We start from the raw sequence: 17,912 nt of genomic DNA on the forward strand, positions 1-17,912 counted from the left end.
ACTGTCTTATAGACACTCTTGCAGAAATTATGTCTCTAGTAACATTCCTACATGCAGGACAAATACCAGAAATTAAACATCAACTCTAGTAAAATTTAAGACTTCTGCCAACCTATAGGAACAGTTCTCAAACTTTTTAGTCTCAGGACTACTTTGCACTTTTAAAATTTATTGAGGATCCCCAAAGAGTTTTCTGCTTATGTGTGGTGTATCTATAGATATTTACCATATCAGATGTTAATACTGATAAAATTTAAAACATTTTTTTATTAATTCATTAAAAAATAGCATTGATCCAAAAAATAGAAATGGAAGGAAAACTTCCAAACTCATTTTATGAGGACAGCATTACCTTGATCCCAAAACCAGACAAAGACGCCATCGAAAAGGAGAATTACAGACCAATATCCCTGATGAACATGGATGCAAAAATTCTCACCAAAATACTAGCCAATAGGATCCAACAGTACATTAAAAGGATTATTCACCACGACCAAGTGGGATTTATCCCTGGGCTGCAAGGTTGGTTCAATATCTGCAGATCAATCAATGTGATACAATACATTAACAAAAGAAAGAACAAGAACCATATGATCCTCTCAATAGATGCAGAAAAAGCATTTGACAAAGTACAGCATCCTTTCTTGATCAAAACTCTTCAGAGTATAGGGATAGAGGGTACATACCTCAAGATCATAAAAGCCATCTATGAAAAACCCACAGCGAATATCATTCTCAATGGGGAAAAACTGAGAGCTTTCCCCCTAAGGTCAGGAACACAGCAGGGATGTCCACTATCACCACTGTTATTCAATATAGTATTGGAAGTCCTAGCCACAGCAATCAGACAACAAAAAGAAATCAAAGGCATCCAAATCGGCAAAGAAGAAGTCAAACTCTCACTCTTTGCAGATGATATGATACTTTATGTGGAAAACCCAAAAGACTCCACCCCAAAACTGCTAGAACTCATACAGGAATTCAGTAAAGTGGCAGGATATAAAATCAATGCACAGAAATCAGTGGCATTCCTATACACCAACAACAAGACAGAAGAAAGAGAAATTAAGGAGTCGATCCCTTTTACAATTGCACCCAAAACCATAAGATACCTGGGAATAAATCTAACCAAAGAGGCAAAGGATCTGTACTCAGAAAACTATAGAATACTCATGAAAGAAATTGAGGAAGACACAAAGAAATGGAAAAACGTTCCATGCTCATGGATTGGAAGAACAAATATTGTGAAGATGTCAATGCTACCTAGAGCAATCTACACATTCAATGCAATCCCCATCAAAATACCATCCACTTTTTAAAAAAAAATAGCATTGAATGTTTTTATAAGCAATTACTATAGTTTCCAAAACAGAAAGTGAAAGAGTAGCTTTTTTTTTTCACAATTTTGCAAATCCCTTTAATGTCTATCTTAATAGAAGGCAGCTAGATTCTCATACCTGCTCCTATATTCAATCTGTTGCAATATCTCATATCATGAGATTAAAAAAGACAAATTCTTCTTGTTCAAATAAGAAGATCCACAAAATACCTATACTTAACATTATACTTAATGGTTAAACACCAAATACTTCCCCCTTAAGATTAGGAACAAGGAAAACCTCCACTCATACCTTTCTTATTCAACATAGTACTGGAAGTGCTAACCAGCACTATAAAGAAAGAAAAAGCAATAAAAGGCATACAGATTGGAAAGCAAAAAATAAAACTATTCATATTTGCAGATGACATAATTGTCTACATAGAAAATCCCAAGGAATCTACAAGCCAAAACCAAAACCAACCAACCAACCAAATAAATAAAAACCCTCAAAATTGCTAGAACAAATAAGTGAGTTCAACAAGGTCATAGGATGCAAGATTTACACTTTAACACACTATATTTCTATGTTCTAGCAATAAAAATGTGGACATAAAAATTAAAAATACAATATGATTTATAGTCACTCAAAAAATGAAATACTTGGGTGTGAATCTAACAAAACATATTAATACAGAACTTGTGGGCTCAAAATTAAAATGTAATGAAAGAAAGAAAATGACATAAATAAGTGTTCATGAATTGGAAGACTCAACATAATAAAGATATCAATTCTCCCCAAATTGATGTAACACAATTCCTACCAAGATACCAGCAAGATTTTTTCCAGATATAGACAAAATTATTCCAAAATTCATATGGAACTGAAAAAGACTTACAATAGCTAAAAATTTTGAAACAGAAGAAAAAGGTGAGAAGAATCTTACTGTATAGGTTCAGTAATCAAGATTGTGTGGTATTGGCAGAGGAGAGATTATTGGAACAGAATAGAGAACCTAGAAATAGGCCCACACAAATATGCCCAAGTGACATTGGACAAAGGTGCAAAAGCAATTCAATGAAGAAAGGATAGCTCGTTTGACAAATGTGCTAGACATCCAAAGGCAAAAAAAAAAAAAAAAAAAAATTTGAACCTCAGTCTGAACCTTACACCTTATACCTCAACTAAGTTAAATTGAATCATGAAGTTAAATGTCAAATTATAAAAATTTTAGGGAAACATATAAGAGATAATCTTCAAGGTTTAGGGCTAGGCCAATAGTCCTTAGACTTAACATCAAAAACACAACCCATAAAAGAAATAATAATAAACTCAACTTCATCAAAATAAAAACTTTTGCTCTGTGAAAGAACCTGTTAAGAGGATGAAAAGGCAAACTACATAGTTGGAGGAAATATTTGCAAGTGACGTATCTAATAAAAGACTCTGTCTAGACTTCATGAAGAATGCTCAAAATTCAGTTAGAAAATGTGCAAAAGACATGAAGAGACACACTTCACCGAAGAGAATATGCAAGTGGCAAATAAGCACATGAAAAGTGGATTCAATCTCATTATCTATCAGGGAAATGCAAATTTAAGCTGTGATGAGCCATCGCTATACAGTTATCAGAGTGGCTAAGATAAAAAATAGTGACACCACCAAATTCTGGCAAAGATGTGGAGAAACTGGTTCACTTACTTGCATATTGTTGGTAGGAATGCATAATGGTCTGGTCACTCTGGTAAACAGTTTAACAGTTTCTTAAAATCGAAACGTGGCTACCATATGACTGAACAATGGCACTCTTGGACATTTATCTCAGCGCAGTGAAGGCAAGTTCACACAAAAGCTTGCATACAAATGTTTATAGTAACTTTGTTCATAATAGCCAAAAACTGAATCCGCTCTGATGTCCTTCAACAAGTGAATGGCTATACATACTGTGATGCATCCATACCATGGAATGTCAGGACAAACCAATAATTTCTGTGGATATCCAAATACGAAAAGATTACATATTGTATGATTCAATTTGTACAGCATACTTTAAACGTCAAAATTATAGAAATAGAAAACTGATTATTGGTTGCCAGTTAAAGACAGCAGGCAAATTAGAAGAGGGAAGTCATTACTGCTATTAAAGAGTGACAGGAAGAATCCTCCTTGTGACAGAGTTGTTCTGTATCTTGACTGTATCAGTGTCAGTATCCTTGTGATATTGAACTACAGTTTTGAAGATGTTACTTTTGGGTAAAGGGTACATGAGATCTCTGTATTATTTCTTTTAACTGCATTTGAAGCTATAATTATCTGTCAAAATAAAATAAAATAAAATAAAAACAAGATTATCTATCTATCTATCTATCTATCTATCTATCTATCTATCTATCTATAATATATCAAAGCTTTTTTTGCAAATTGGAGGTAATTTCACTGGCTTTGGAGGGGTGGTATCTATAATGCATCAAACTATTTAAAATTAGTTTAACTTTTAATTTTTAAAAATCTGAAGACATTGTGACTAGTACTGTTCTAAGAGTTTAAATAAACACTTTTCATAATGATGGAAGAGTACTTCCTGGGAGCTTTCAGAATTTTCTTCTAAATATGATTTACCTAGGATAATTTAAGCAGTGTATTCTTACTATTCTGAAGATATAACAGTGAGTTCTTCAAAACTTTGCAGAGCTCATGAACACTAAAAATTTGTTGCTAAGAGAAGCTGCTCACTTTCAGCTGTGTTTTCATTGTCTTGAAAGACTTATTTAAGAGTTCTTGTTTTCGTTGATAGTGGAAGGGAATGTAAAGGAATAAATAATCTAAATGAATGTACTGAGAAATGGTGTTTTGATATCTATAGCCTAATTTTCTTTCAAATGATCAGAGTTTTATATCTTAAATGGGGTCAACATCAAGAAAGTTTTATGCTCATGTCTCTCCCCTACCCCCAAATTCATATGTTGAAATCCCAACTTGCAATGTATTGGTAATATATGATGAAGCCTGGTGAAGGTACTTAGGTCATAAGGGTGGAGCCCTCATGAATGGAATTCCACGAATGGAATTAGTGACCTTAGACATAGGAAAGATGATCTCTGCTCTTTGCCAGGTGAGGATACAATGAAAAGACAGCTGCCTACAAATCCAGAAGAGTGTTCTCACTCACACTAGATATCCTGGCACCTTGATCTTGGATTTCCCAGACTTCAGAACTGTAAAAAATAAATATTTATTATTTAAGGCATCCAGTTTATGGTATTTTGTTATAGCAGCTGAAGCAGACTAAAACAGCTGTTATTATAATACTTTAAGAATTTATAAGGATGAATATATGAAAGGGTGAAAAATTAGAGATACCATAGAAACCCATTTTGCAGAGCCCAGGTCCACTTGGCATGTTGCTACACAGCAAGAACACCTTGGGCTGAGTGGACCTGTCCACTGCATGTCTTCCCAAACAACATGACATGAAATGATTACCTTTAGCATCTCAGTATCTGCTGTGGGAGTTTGGAAGGTAGTTAAGAGGGTAAAAGGACTGATTATTTTCCAAAGGGCCTTGAGATTGGGAGGAAAAAAATATGATAGATTTTTCAGGGGGTCCTTTAGTTAAGCTGTTGAATCTATAAACCTCTTGAGCATGGGAAAACATGATGCTTGTTCTTATCTGCCTCTGTAGATGCCCCAATTAGAGTTAATTGGAATGACATTGTTTTCATAAAAATACTAAGAGCTGTGTATCAGTTTTAAGCAAATATAAAAAGTTATTTATGCCAAGAACAACAATATAGACATTAGCATATTATAAAAATAATACTTCCTCAGCAATCACAGAGTTTAATCTCCTCATTTTGTCCATGGAGGAAATTAAGATTCTGTAAACTAAATGGATTTATTCAAGTCCAAAAACTAATTAGTGGCAGAGCAAGCTCTAGACTTCTAGGTCTTTGACTTGAGGTCTTTGACTTTAAGTTCATTGGTTGTTAATTGTGCTAGTTTATTAACAAAGGGATATATTCTAGTTGCAAATCGTTTTTGTCCCTCCCTTCCAAAAAGCAGCTGAACAATATAAAATGCATAGTTCAATATTTTACAATGTTCATGGCAGATATTTAGAGTGGTCTAACTTTTGTATATTCCAGGTCCTGCCTAGTATTCTTCCTGTTTTCAAGAGACTGGAAAGCAAAACATTTCATTTCCAAGATTCCCTTGTGGGTACATTTCTGGATGTGTTTAGGTTCTGCCAATCACATGTATTCTGGTAAGCCTGGATTTGGGTCTGAGTTGTGAAGGGAGGAAAGCGAGGGCCAAGGCACCCATTTCCTGGCACGGTGGTGGTGGTGGGGGGCAGCTGGTTTCCGCAGTTGTAGCTTTGTGCTGTGCCATCCTGGGCCTCTTTCCTATTCACAGGCAGCGCAGCCCAATTATACATAATTAGAAATAAAAGTGTCAAAATGCAAATGCTGATTGAGTTGATGTGCAAAACTGATCAATAGTAAAGGGTAATTGGTTAATTAAATTAGAGTTAATGATAATTTCAGGACCCTTATTGTTTTAGTGATGGAACTGATTAACATTTCGAGAGGACCTACTATGAACCTGGCACAGGGCCTCATGTTTTTATGTACTCTATTTCATTTGGTGTCTCTACACCTCTAGTTCTATACAGTATTTTTATTCCCATTTTCCAGGTATAGAGACTGAGATTCAGAGAGATTAAAACACTTGCCCTGAGTCATGAACACAAGGCCTGGGACAGATGCTTCTCCCATCTCATAATTTTGAATTGGGTCTCGTATATTTGCATTTACATGGTTAGGGATAAATTGAAACTGTTGTTCAGATACGGTTTTCTCATGGGAAGGAAGGCAGGAAGTCCTGTTTTCCATGATTTATGGCTTTTTTCCCTTTTGGGTGGCTAACTTTTTTATAAAGGGTTTATTTATTTGGCCCAGAGGATTCATTAATAATAACCAACAAATAACAACAAACAGCATCTGTATCAGTTTACAGTGTATTTTCTTGCAGTGCGTTTTCTTATATATTGTTTGTCTTGTTTTATCTTCACAACTACCCAGCAGAGATAGGTACAATCCCTTTCTAATTTTAAGATCTAAATTGAGTCACAAAAGTAAAGTTATCGGCTCAAATCATGCAGTAAGTGGAGATTTTGGATCCCAAATGCCAGAATTTAGTCCCCAAACTTCACCAGAATCTATTATTGCTTATAAGAGATGAACACTGACCTGCAGATCCTCAGAGACATCCTGCGCCACACAAAGGACAAAGATTACAGGAAAAGAAAATGGTTCTGTTTAACACTTTATCTATTTCATTCCCATTAGCCATTTATATTATTGATTATAGTAGGCATTAACTGTTCATGTTTGTCTTCTCAATATTCTGTACAAAGTGGACTAAGAAGGCTAGCATTTCATCTTATTCACTTTAATACTTCCAGCACCTATCACAATGACTTGCATAAAGTAGGCATTCAGTATATGTTGATGAATGAGTGCAATAGATTATCTTTCAAAGCAGAATAAAAACAATGACTTTTTCACTCCAATGTTTTAGCTTATTTTTTTAATCACCGTAATAGATTTGGTGTATGCTGACCAGCATAATGTATAAGAAATATTGGTACTGAAATAGTGTGTTTTAGAAACATCCCATAATTACTACCAGCTAAATCTGGCCAAATATTTTACCAAATATCTTACTACTAATTAAAAAATCTTGATACAGAAGCACCATATCTAGAAGAGTACACTATTGTGATTTTGCCCTTCACACATCAAAATAAAACAAATCACATTGGATTACTAATTTCTTTTTTGTGCCGAAACCAAATGGCAGCTGTACCTGCCTTTGGGATCATGATAAATGAAGTTTCCCCAAAGTGAGATTTAATCCAGGCCTTGAGTCATATTACCAAGCTCTGGTCAATGAAAACAACCACTAAGAGAAGAATCCTGATTTATTTCTTCAATTTTCTCATGCAGACAGAGCATTTGTGGTCAGATGGCACTTAAATTGAATAAAAACATTCCGATTTTAAGTCTTTATTTTTCTGATCTTTGTATATGATGGAAGACTATTGCAAATCTGCTCTGGAAATCTCCCAGGTTTGAATGAATGTTTGCATTGCAGAATGTCCTAGCTTTTGTTGTGTGCCCTTAAGGTGGTAGTTACTGTATGAAGTTTGTTTTGTTTTTGTTTTTGTTTTTTTAACTGCAGGAAACATCTAGTTCTATTGAAAATGTCCATCTAGTTTTCAGGTCGTTTTGCAGCCCCCGGATACATAAATTCCTCAGAGTTGTTGACTCTGAGATACAGGTGTGGCCTATAGGATTTACAATGTGTGAAAAGCAGGAAGAAATAGAGCAGAAGTCTGATGACCCTGAACCATTCTAAATCACCTTGCTGACAGGAAATTTGGTTTTCTTGTCAATTGTCGTTGATCATACCAAATAATATTAGCCTCTGTTTGGAGATATTTAATTCAATGAATTCTGAATTAATTTGCATACATTGGATTTATTTAGGAATCAATAACTAGTAGTTACAGAGATAATGACCTCTGAAGGATCAGAAGAATTACATAGGATAAGAATATGAAATGAAAGTAGATTCATAATGGGTTAAGTCAGTGAACTTTCTATTTCATTTTAGCACTATTCACATTGTATTAAAGTTAACCATTTCTTTGATTTATCCACTAGATACTATTCATTAATGTTAGAGGCTGAATTTTATTTACCTTTGTAAAATCAGAATGTTACCTGTGTAATCTCACACCATTATCAAGCCAGTGCATCATACATAACAGATATTCAGTAAATAGTTAACTCCTCAAATATTCTCTCCATATGTTATATAAATACTTCCCTTTAGTTGTATTCTATGATGAACACATATATTTGAAGTAGTTCTTTTGAGATTAATGCTACTAAAATTTTGAATGTTTTCTTGTCATGTTCAGAGAGTTAGAACTTTGCGTAAATTATGCAAATAACTTAATTTTGTGCATTATAATTTTTACAACTTGCACAGAAATGTAATGTATGTTTTTTTTCCTCCAAACAATACTGTGAAGTAGAAACATTAGGCATATTGTTATTATTATTATTATTTTTAAAAAATTAACTACTTTATAAAAGAGACAGGCAAATTTTATAAAAGTCAAGTGATTTAACTTTTTTACCTAATAGGTATTGGACAAAGTGTTGGAACATAGATTTTTTAAATTTCCAACATTCTGATTTTTTTCCCACTATATGCTATTTTTAATTTTAACCTGTATCGTTTGAAGTTAAAATGTGTTCACTTGAAGTAGTTGGTAGTTAAACTTAGAAAATTAGGTGTTCTTTCTGGTTTATTCCATAAATTTCAAACTATATTTGAAAGAGGTATGGTGAAAAGTAAGTGGATGTGAAGTCAGTTTGAATCTTAGCTGTGTCACATAGACGTGACTTTAATTACAAATTTCTATGGAATTCTTCAGTAGAATACAAATAAATAAAATGAATAAGAAAGGACAAATGAGACCAGAAAAATCTGTGGGAATTTGAAACATTACTTAGCCATTTAGTAACACAGTTTTCTCCTCTGTAAAATAGAAATTATTACATTTATAGCACAGGGTTGGATAGAGGATAAGGTGAAAAGCACCCACCACTTGACCGTGGATATTATATTGACTATAATAACAATACAACTGTGGTTAAATCCTGCCATAAATGCAGATGATTCATTTGGCCTCCTGTATTTTATCTGAATATACCTATGTTTAAAAACATACTATCATTTCAAAATAAATGATAAATTTTCTCATTTATATTGCCATCCTTTCTAAAAATATATATTTGTAATCTCTGTGTTGTTACTTTTCTAGTTCTATATTCCAGATGGATTTTGGGATAATGTAGTATCAAACAACTTTGTAAAATCTTAGGCCTATTGTTTGAAATATTATACTGCCAAAAATAAATAAATTTAAAAAAAGAAATATACTACCATTCTTGCTATTGGTATTTGGATAGGATTTTAAAAATTCTTTCCCATTCAAAAAAGTTTATGAAAAATATGACTAACATGATATACCTCATTTTTCAAAGCACATCAGAATGTTCTTTCTCACTTAATTCATAAATAAGACTAATGGGTGTGGAGAAGTTATCTTTCATTGGGTCATGTATTTAGACAAATTTCAGTATAAATAACATTTTCTTACTCAGTGTTTGAACTTTGCCCTCTTTCTGGAAGTTGTAACTAAACGTTTCAAAAAAGGAGTCTTTTATGTATAATATGTTTGACATTAATTAGTTTCCATTCTTGGATACTGGTATGAAGATCATAAATTCGTTTTTTGGACTCAGGAGACCACACTTAATAAATGGAAGAATATTTAGAAAACAAAAACAAAAACAGCATTGCATGTAAAATGCATCTAAATAAGGGCCTATGATAAGAGAAAAAAAAATAGAAAGCAACCTTTCCTATGTAATAGATATACAGAATAAAGATTTAGAGAATGTCAAGTGATCTTATATTAGTAACATTCTTCCCATTTTTTGTCATTTTACTTTAATGTCTTTATTATGTATATTTTAAGTACTAATCACTTATATTTATGACCACATATGTAACCATCAAGAATGAATGACAACCACCTCTTAAAATTCACATTATTAAATAAAATGGAAAATGTTGGGGCACCTGGGTGGCTCAGTTGGTTAAGCGTCCAACTCTTGTTTTCTTGAAGTCATGATCTCAGGGTTGTGGAATCCAGCCCCGCTTCGGGCTCCACAGTCAGAATGGAGTCTGCTCCAGATTCTCTGTCTCCCTCTGCCCTGCCCCCTGCTCTCTCTCTCTCTCTCTCTCTCTCATATAAATAAAACCTTAAAAAATGGAAAATGTTAATGCCTGGTAGGGCACCCTTTTATATTTAGAAGATGCTTCACCTTTGGTAATGATGCTTAAAACAGTTCCATAAACAGTTACTTCCTCTTTTTTTTTTTTAAAGATTTTATTTTTTCATTTAAGAGAGAGGGAGAGAGCACAAGCAGGGGGAGCAGCAGGCAGAAGGAGAGGGAGGAGCAGGCTCCCCGCTGAGCAGGGAGCCTGATGCAGAACTCAATCCCAGGACCCTGGGATCATGACCTGAGCCGAAGGCAGACACTGAACTGACTGAGCCACCCAGGTACCCCCTTCCTCTTCTTGTATATTACATTTGTTTTTAAGTTTTTTCAACAGTCCTAAAAGATTTATCTTGCTCAGTGGCCCTCTCCCTCAGCAGAATGCAGATGTGACACTTCTCAAGAATTCCAATATCATGGCAACTTGTAAAGAATAGTGAATAATAACACAGAGACTGGGGCCAAGAGACTTAATTAGTGGCAGGCTAATGATCACACCACAGCTCTGGGAATCACTGTGAGACTAAAATAAAGATTTTGCCAGCCATGAGTAAAAAAACCAGAATTGTCTTTTTTTTTTTTTTTTTTTAGAGGTTATGCCCTTCCAAATTCTGACAGTTTATGGCCAGTAAGTTTGAAAATTATGGAGGTGGTAGGTGGCAGTTATTTTTTTTAAGGTGATTATTTGGCAATGTAAGAGTTACCCTTGGCCCATCTATCCTTCTAATTAAAAAAAAAATAGTTTGTGAAATCCTGAAGTCTAGAAATCTACTAAGTTAAGCTGCGTTAAGAGGTTCAGTCATACACACTAGCCTCCCTAAGTGGGTTGTTACATTTGTGGTTCAGCAAAACAAAACAAAACAAAGCAAAGCAAAACAGGGCAAAGCATGACAAAAGCACTTGTCATGGCCCTTAAAGATCTCTTGCAATTGTCAAGAAATATGTGAACCCAAAGTGTCTACTGTTTTTATATAAAAAATGGTTGCTTTTTTCAGGTTTATCTATTAAAATACTATCATATTTTAGCTTTATTTGGTTTCTTTTTAAAGACAGTTGTTTAGGTGACATGGTGTCTGCAGAAGACACGCTTTACATTTAAAGACAGAAATAAATAGAAAGTAAAATAATGAAAAAAAGATATTATGTAAAGGGTACCAATAAAAAAATCTAGCATGGGTATATTAATATCAGATGAAAAATACTTTAAAACAAATATAATGAGATAAAGAATGACAGTTCATAATGACAAAAGGGTTAATCTATCAGGGACATGTACCATTTATAAACATATATGTACCTCACCCCAAAATACTTGAAGCAAAACTGGCTGAATTGAAGGGAGAAATAGATGATTCAACAATAAGAGCTGGGAGATTTCAGCACCTTACTTTCAATAATGGACAACACAACTGGGCAAAAGACTGGGAAATGTATGACTTGGACAACAGTAAACCAACTAGACCTAACAGATATTGAAAGAACATTTCACCCCAAATCAACAGGATACACATTCTTTTTGAACACACATGGGAAATTCCCTAGAATAGACCATATGCTAGGCCATAAAACAATCCTCAATAAATTTCAGAAGACTGAAATCATACTGAGTATGTTTTATATTCATAAAGGAATGAAATTAGAAATTAATAACAGGGATATTGGGAAATTAACAAATATGTGGAAATTGAAGAACACATCCTTAAGTAATCAATGGGTTAAGAATAAGTCAGAAAGGATATCAGAAAATACTTTTAAATAAATGAACGTAAGACAGAACATATTGAAACTCAAGGAATGCAATGAAAGAAGTTTTTAGAGAGAAATATAGAGCTGTAAACACTAATTAAAAAGAAGAAAGATCTCAAATTAGGGGCACCTGTGTGGCTCAGTCGTTAGGCATCTGCCTTCAGCTCAGGTCATGATCCCAGGATCCTGGGATCGAGCCCCGCATCGGGCTCCCGGCTCTGCGGGAAGCCTGCTTCTCCCTCTGCCCCTCCCCCTGCTTGTGTGCCCTCTCTGGCTGTCTCTTTCTATGTCAAATAAATAAAATTTAAAAGAAAAAAAAAAAAGGCGTGGGGGGGCGCCTGGGTGGCTCAGTCATTAAGTGTCTGCCTTCGGCTGGGTCATGATCCCGGGAGCCTGGGATCAAGCCCTGCATCGGGCTCCCTGCTCCGTGGGAAGCCTGCTTCTCCCTCTCCCCCTACTTGTGTTTCCTCTCTGTGTCTCTCTCTGTCAGATAAATGAATAAAATCTTTAAAAAAAAAATCTCAAATTAAAAATCTAACTTTTTACCTTAAGATACTGGGAAAAGAGCAAACTAAACCTAATAGAGTGGAAACAAAGAAATAATAAAGATTAGAGTAGAAAAATCATGAAATAGAGACTAGAAAAACAATAGAGGAAATAAAAGCAAAAGTTGATTCTTTGTAAAGATCAGCAAAATTGACAAACTTTTAGCGGAACTTATGAAGGAAAAAAAAAATAGAGAAGATTCGAATTACCAAAATCAGGAATGAAAGTGGAAACATTACTTTAAACCTTACAATACAAAATGATTATAGTAAAATTACTATAAAAAACTGTATGCCAACAATTAGATAACTTAGATTATATGGACAAATTCCTAGAAAGACACAAACTACTGAAACTAACTCAAGAAGAAATAGAACACCTGAGTAGACTTATAACACATAAAGAAATTGAATTGGCAAATTAAAACTTCCCCAAAACAAAAGCCCAGAATCAGCTAACTTCATTGGTAAATTCTACCAAATATTTGGTAGAAGTTATCTAATGTTTCTGTGTATATAATATATATACACAATATAATTCTACCAAATAATATTGATAACTAAATTCTCACAAACTCTTCCAAAAATACAAAAGGAGAGAACATTTCCCAACTCATTCTATGAGGTCAAGTTTACTCTCATACCAAACCAAAGAAAATCCAAAATAAGAAATGACAGACCATTATCTTTTATGAATATAGACACAAAAATCTCCAGAAAAATACTAGCAAACAGAATCCAGACCGTATGAAAAGGATTATATACTATGATCAAGTAGGATTTATTCAAGAAATGCAAGGTTGGTTCACCATATGAAATCAACCAATGTAATACATTATATTAATAGAATATCTTTTTTTTTTTTTAAGATTTTGTTTGTTTATTTGACAGAGAGAGACACAGTGAGAGAGAGAACACAAGCAGGGGGAGTGGGAGAGGGAGAAGCAGGCTTCCAGCGGAGCAGGGAGCCTGATGTGGGGCTCGATCCCAGGACCCAGGGATCATGACCTGAGCCGAAGGCAGACGTTTAATGACTGAGCCACCCAGGTGCCACCTCAATAGAATATCTTATGGCCAATTGATTTTCAACAATGATCCAAAGACAATTCAAGAAGAGAAAAAAAAAATAGTCATTTCAACAAATGGAGCTGGGACAATTGGACATCCACATGCAAAAGAATGATGTTGTACCCATCCTTACATAATAAAGAAAAACTAACTTGTACACAAAAACTTATCTCTTGGAAGAAAATATAGGTGGGACGCATGGGTGGCTCAGTCAGTTGAACATTGGACTCTTGATTTTGGCTCAGGTTATGATCTCAGGGTCTTGATTTTGGTGTGGAGCCCACTTAGCAGGGAGTCTGCTTGAATGTTCTCGCTCTCCCTCTTCCTTTGCCCCTCCCCCAGTTGTGCTCTCTCACTCTAAAATAAGTCTTTGTTTTTAAAACAAGAAGAAAATACAGGAATAAGTTTTCATCATCTTAGGTTAGGCAAAGCTTTAGTAGATATGAAACCAAAATCACAAGCAGTGAAAGAAAAAATAGATAAAAAAATCAGACACCATCAAAATTAAAAATTTCTATACTTCAAAGGATACCATCAAATGAAAAGACAACCCACAGACTCAGAGAAAATATTGTATATCTGATAAGAGACTTGAATGTAGAATGTATAAAAAACTCTTGCAGCCAAAAAATATGAACAATCCAATTTAAAAATAAGCAAAAAAATTGAATAGACATTTCTCCAAAAATAGCCTGTAAGCACATTAAAAGATGCTTGACATTAGTCATCAAGGAAATGCAAATCAAAACTACAATGCATTGCAACTTCACAACCACTAGGATGACCATAATAAAAAGAAATGAGGACAGATTAATGGTTCCTTGGTGTTAGGGATGTAGGAGTGGGGTGGGTGTGGTCACCAAGGGGAACAGGAAGGTTCTTTGTGGTGATGGTATTGTTCTGTATTTTGACTGACTGTGTCAATGTCAAAATTCTGGATATTTCCTTGTACTATAGTTTTTGCAAGATGTCACTAAGTGACGCAAATGGGGTTTAAAGATACATGGACTTTGTAAATTATTTCTTATAACTGCTTATGAATATATAATTATCTCAAAATAAGAGTTTTATTTCAATATAAAAGTTTAATTTAAAAAAATTATAAGGGACCTTTTCTTACTTCATTGACAGCTTGAAAGGCTGACATGACTTAGCAAAATAACACCCTTTAGTGTTGGCTACCTTGAATGTCAGAGACCCTACTTTTAACAAGTTGTGGCACTGTAGAAAATAATTCTGAGATGACTCAGCTCCAGCTACATCTGGCTGCCCTAAAGGCTGAGGATATAATAATATTGGGGCACCTCGATCCCATGTTTTGCACACCAACCTTCTGTGGTGCCCCAGTTAAGAAGTTCTATCTTGGAAAGCCTAAGATGGCTTTGAGAGGATTCCTAAATCCACCATCTGAGTATAGCATAGAGTAAATATATTTATCATACTTTGCTTCAACCAGTCTTTTACTTGGTTGACTGAGTGACTTCATGTTGAATTGGGTGGAAAAAGAACATAAATGTCAAATGCCGTGATAAACATTTATTTATTAATCATTGTCAACCTATGTGTACTTCCTTCCCTAAACAAGGAATCACAGGAAGGAATCCTTTGTATTTACCATCATAAATAGTTGAAAATTGTGCATCATGAAAAAGTTACCTGTATTGTTCAAATATCCGATATTTTCTTCAGACTATTGTCACTCTGCTAATCCTAACAATCACTGAGCTCTTCTAATTGTTATTATAAGCTCAAATCACCCTGTTCTTTGATCTGTCATATGTTGTCCCCCAGGCACTTCTTGCCATTTCATGATTTGTATTGGGAATTAACTTACATACTTAGATAGTCCAGTGATGGCCTAGTGGACAAAGAATATGAAATTCTGTGCACATGAGACAATGAACATAGGATTCCTCACAAAGAATATCAGTTTTGAACAACTAATAGCTACCATATATAAATATGGATTCAATGGTTTAAATGTTTCTTAAAGAAGATAACGAAACTGGTGCCTGAAAATTGTCTTATAAAGGCTCCTTTTATATAGCAAAAAATAAATATTACCTTTTCGTGTAGATGTGAAAATAATCCATTTATTTCTTAAATTTATGTTCTAGTTCCCTCAATATGCTATTTTATAAATAATTTATCTTTGTAATGTATTATATATTAATATTTAATTTTCCTCCAGTTCCAATATTATCATATTCAGGGACTAGAAAAATATATGTGCACATATATTTTATGGAACTTACTGAAATCTTCAAAAGTCTACTCAAGTTTTATGTAGAGATACTTCATATGTAATATGAAGGTTATTTGCACCTTTACTCATTTCTTTCCAATTTTCATTATCCCCAATATTAGATTTATGGATTCAATTATCAATTACTTTTGAAAAAGATATGCCTAAAATATTATCATTAATTCATACAATGGAGATTCTAAATTCCTCAAGTAAATAATCACCAAACACTCAAATATTAAGCCATTTCTTTTTGACTAGAAGAAAACAACTATTTAATCTGTAAGATATTTGATAAGCCACTTTTTAAAAAATAACAAGGAAATGGACAAAGCTACATTTCTAAATCTCAAAATGTAACAATTTTGAAACACCATTTAAGGTATGCTATGAAACACAACTTTATTTCCTTCCAACTTAAAACATTTTACATAAGCTTATTATAAAGATTAACCTACTTTACAGGCCCAAATAACACAGTTATAGCAACAAAAGCTCTCGTTGAATTATGCCCCAAAAGCAAAACTAAAGCAACATAATCCTACCTCAAGATATTCACAAGTTTAACAAAGTGGTCATCTTTGAAGACTAATTTGCTTTTGAAGAGTTTATAGATACGAAAATGTTAAATGCTGCTAACCACTGGAAAAACATTTAATGGACACTAAGATACAGCAACAAAAATGTTAAAGCTTTTTCCTCTTTCTTAAATGTGTAAGCTTTTGATCTGTTGGCTGTATTCCCTCATCCTTGAAACTAGGATAAGGAAGGCCTAGACGCCTTGCAGTTTCTCATGAAGTTCAAGTTGTTTTCTAAGCCAGTTTCCCAGCTGTCCCAGGTCGCTAATCCATTAACATGAAAGCCACCTTGAGTCTTCAGCAATCTTATGACTTTTCCTTAAAAATAAATAATAATAGTACTTATTTGATATTGCTCTGGGGATAAAGTGAGTTAATTCATTTGAAGTGCCTAGAACAGTGCCTGGAACATGGTAAAAACTAAAAAAAAAAAAAAGAAAGAAAGAGAGATGTTAGTTGCTCTGATCATTATTGCCCTGCTAAGCTTGAAAATTAAGGGATACACACGCAATTAAGCAGTATTTGCCTAAAAGCACATAATCCAAAATATTACCCAGGCAAAAATTTGTTAACTGGCCTCTATCTCATCTTGATTCTAATCTCAAAATACATTACTATTTATAAACTATTTGCTTTCATTTTGGTTTCCAGGAAAGACTTTGAATCAGAACAATCTGACTATTTACTAGTTACATGACCCTAGTAAAGTTAATCTTTCTAAGCTTCCCTTCATTCAGCTGTAAAGATAATACCCTTGGAGTTTTTGGTAAAATCAAAGAAAATAGTGTATGTAAATATCTAATATATAACTTGGCCCAAAATAGTACTTAGTAACTATTCTTTTCCATTCCTATTTCATAGTTTTCAAAGTTATGATCTGAAAATAATGATTTTGATGCATGAAACCAATTTTTGCTCAATACAACAGGCTAATTTTAATCTATTCTCCATTGCTTAAACCAAGGAAAATCTTATAGTTAAGAGTCAATTACTTTGATTTTTCTATTAGCTCAGAGAGAATTAGACATGGAATTATAAATGTAAGGAAAAACTGTTACCTTTTTACTAAATTTCTTCTCTAATACATACATGACAAACTTGTCCTAATCCTTTTCAGAAAATTTTACAATAAAAAACTTGCCTCATTTCCCTATGTAACTCTTATTGATCATCTTTACCTAGGTCAGGGAAGCATCATATATAAAATAACAACAAACATTTAGATTTGTCCAGGAGATCATTCTTAAGTTTAACTCCTTTTTTTGTTATCAAAAAAATGAATACTTATGTGAGTATGATTGGGAAATTTAGAAAAATGTAGTGACAGAAAAAGATCACCCATAAACCCACACTCAAAAAGAACCATTGTCGGGCACCTGGGTGGCTCAGATGGTTAAGCATGTGCTTTCAGCTCAGGTCATGATCCCAGGGTCCTGGGATTGAGTCCCACATCGGGCTCCCTCCTCAGCGGGGAGCCTGCTTCTCCC

The 17,912-nt window shown here is 34.0% G+C and overlaps 1 long non-coding RNA gene across 1 annotated transcript in view; it reads left to right on the forward strand.

Annotated features, from left to right (window-relative positions):
- The window catches only part of LOC135363888 (uncharacterized), a 302,097-nt gene that overhangs the window by 219,482 nt on the left and 64,703 nt on the right, over positions 1–17,912 (forward strand). The window contains exon 2 of the long non-coding RNA XR_010410178.1: positions 5,465–5,583. This is a non-coding gene — a long non-coding RNA (uncharacterized LOC135363888). The remainder of the gene's footprint in view (positions 1–5,464; positions 5,584–17,912) is intronic.

Source organism: Mirounga angustirostris, unplaced genomic scaffold (genome assembly GCF_029215605.1).
Source record: "Mirounga angustirostris isolate CCGP_5_RB_7025 unplaced genomic scaffold, mMirAng1.0.hap1 SCAF_1, whole genome shotgun sequence".
NCBI classification, from domain to species: Eukaryota; Metazoa; Chordata; class Mammalia; order Carnivora; family Phocidae; genus Mirounga; species Mirounga angustirostris.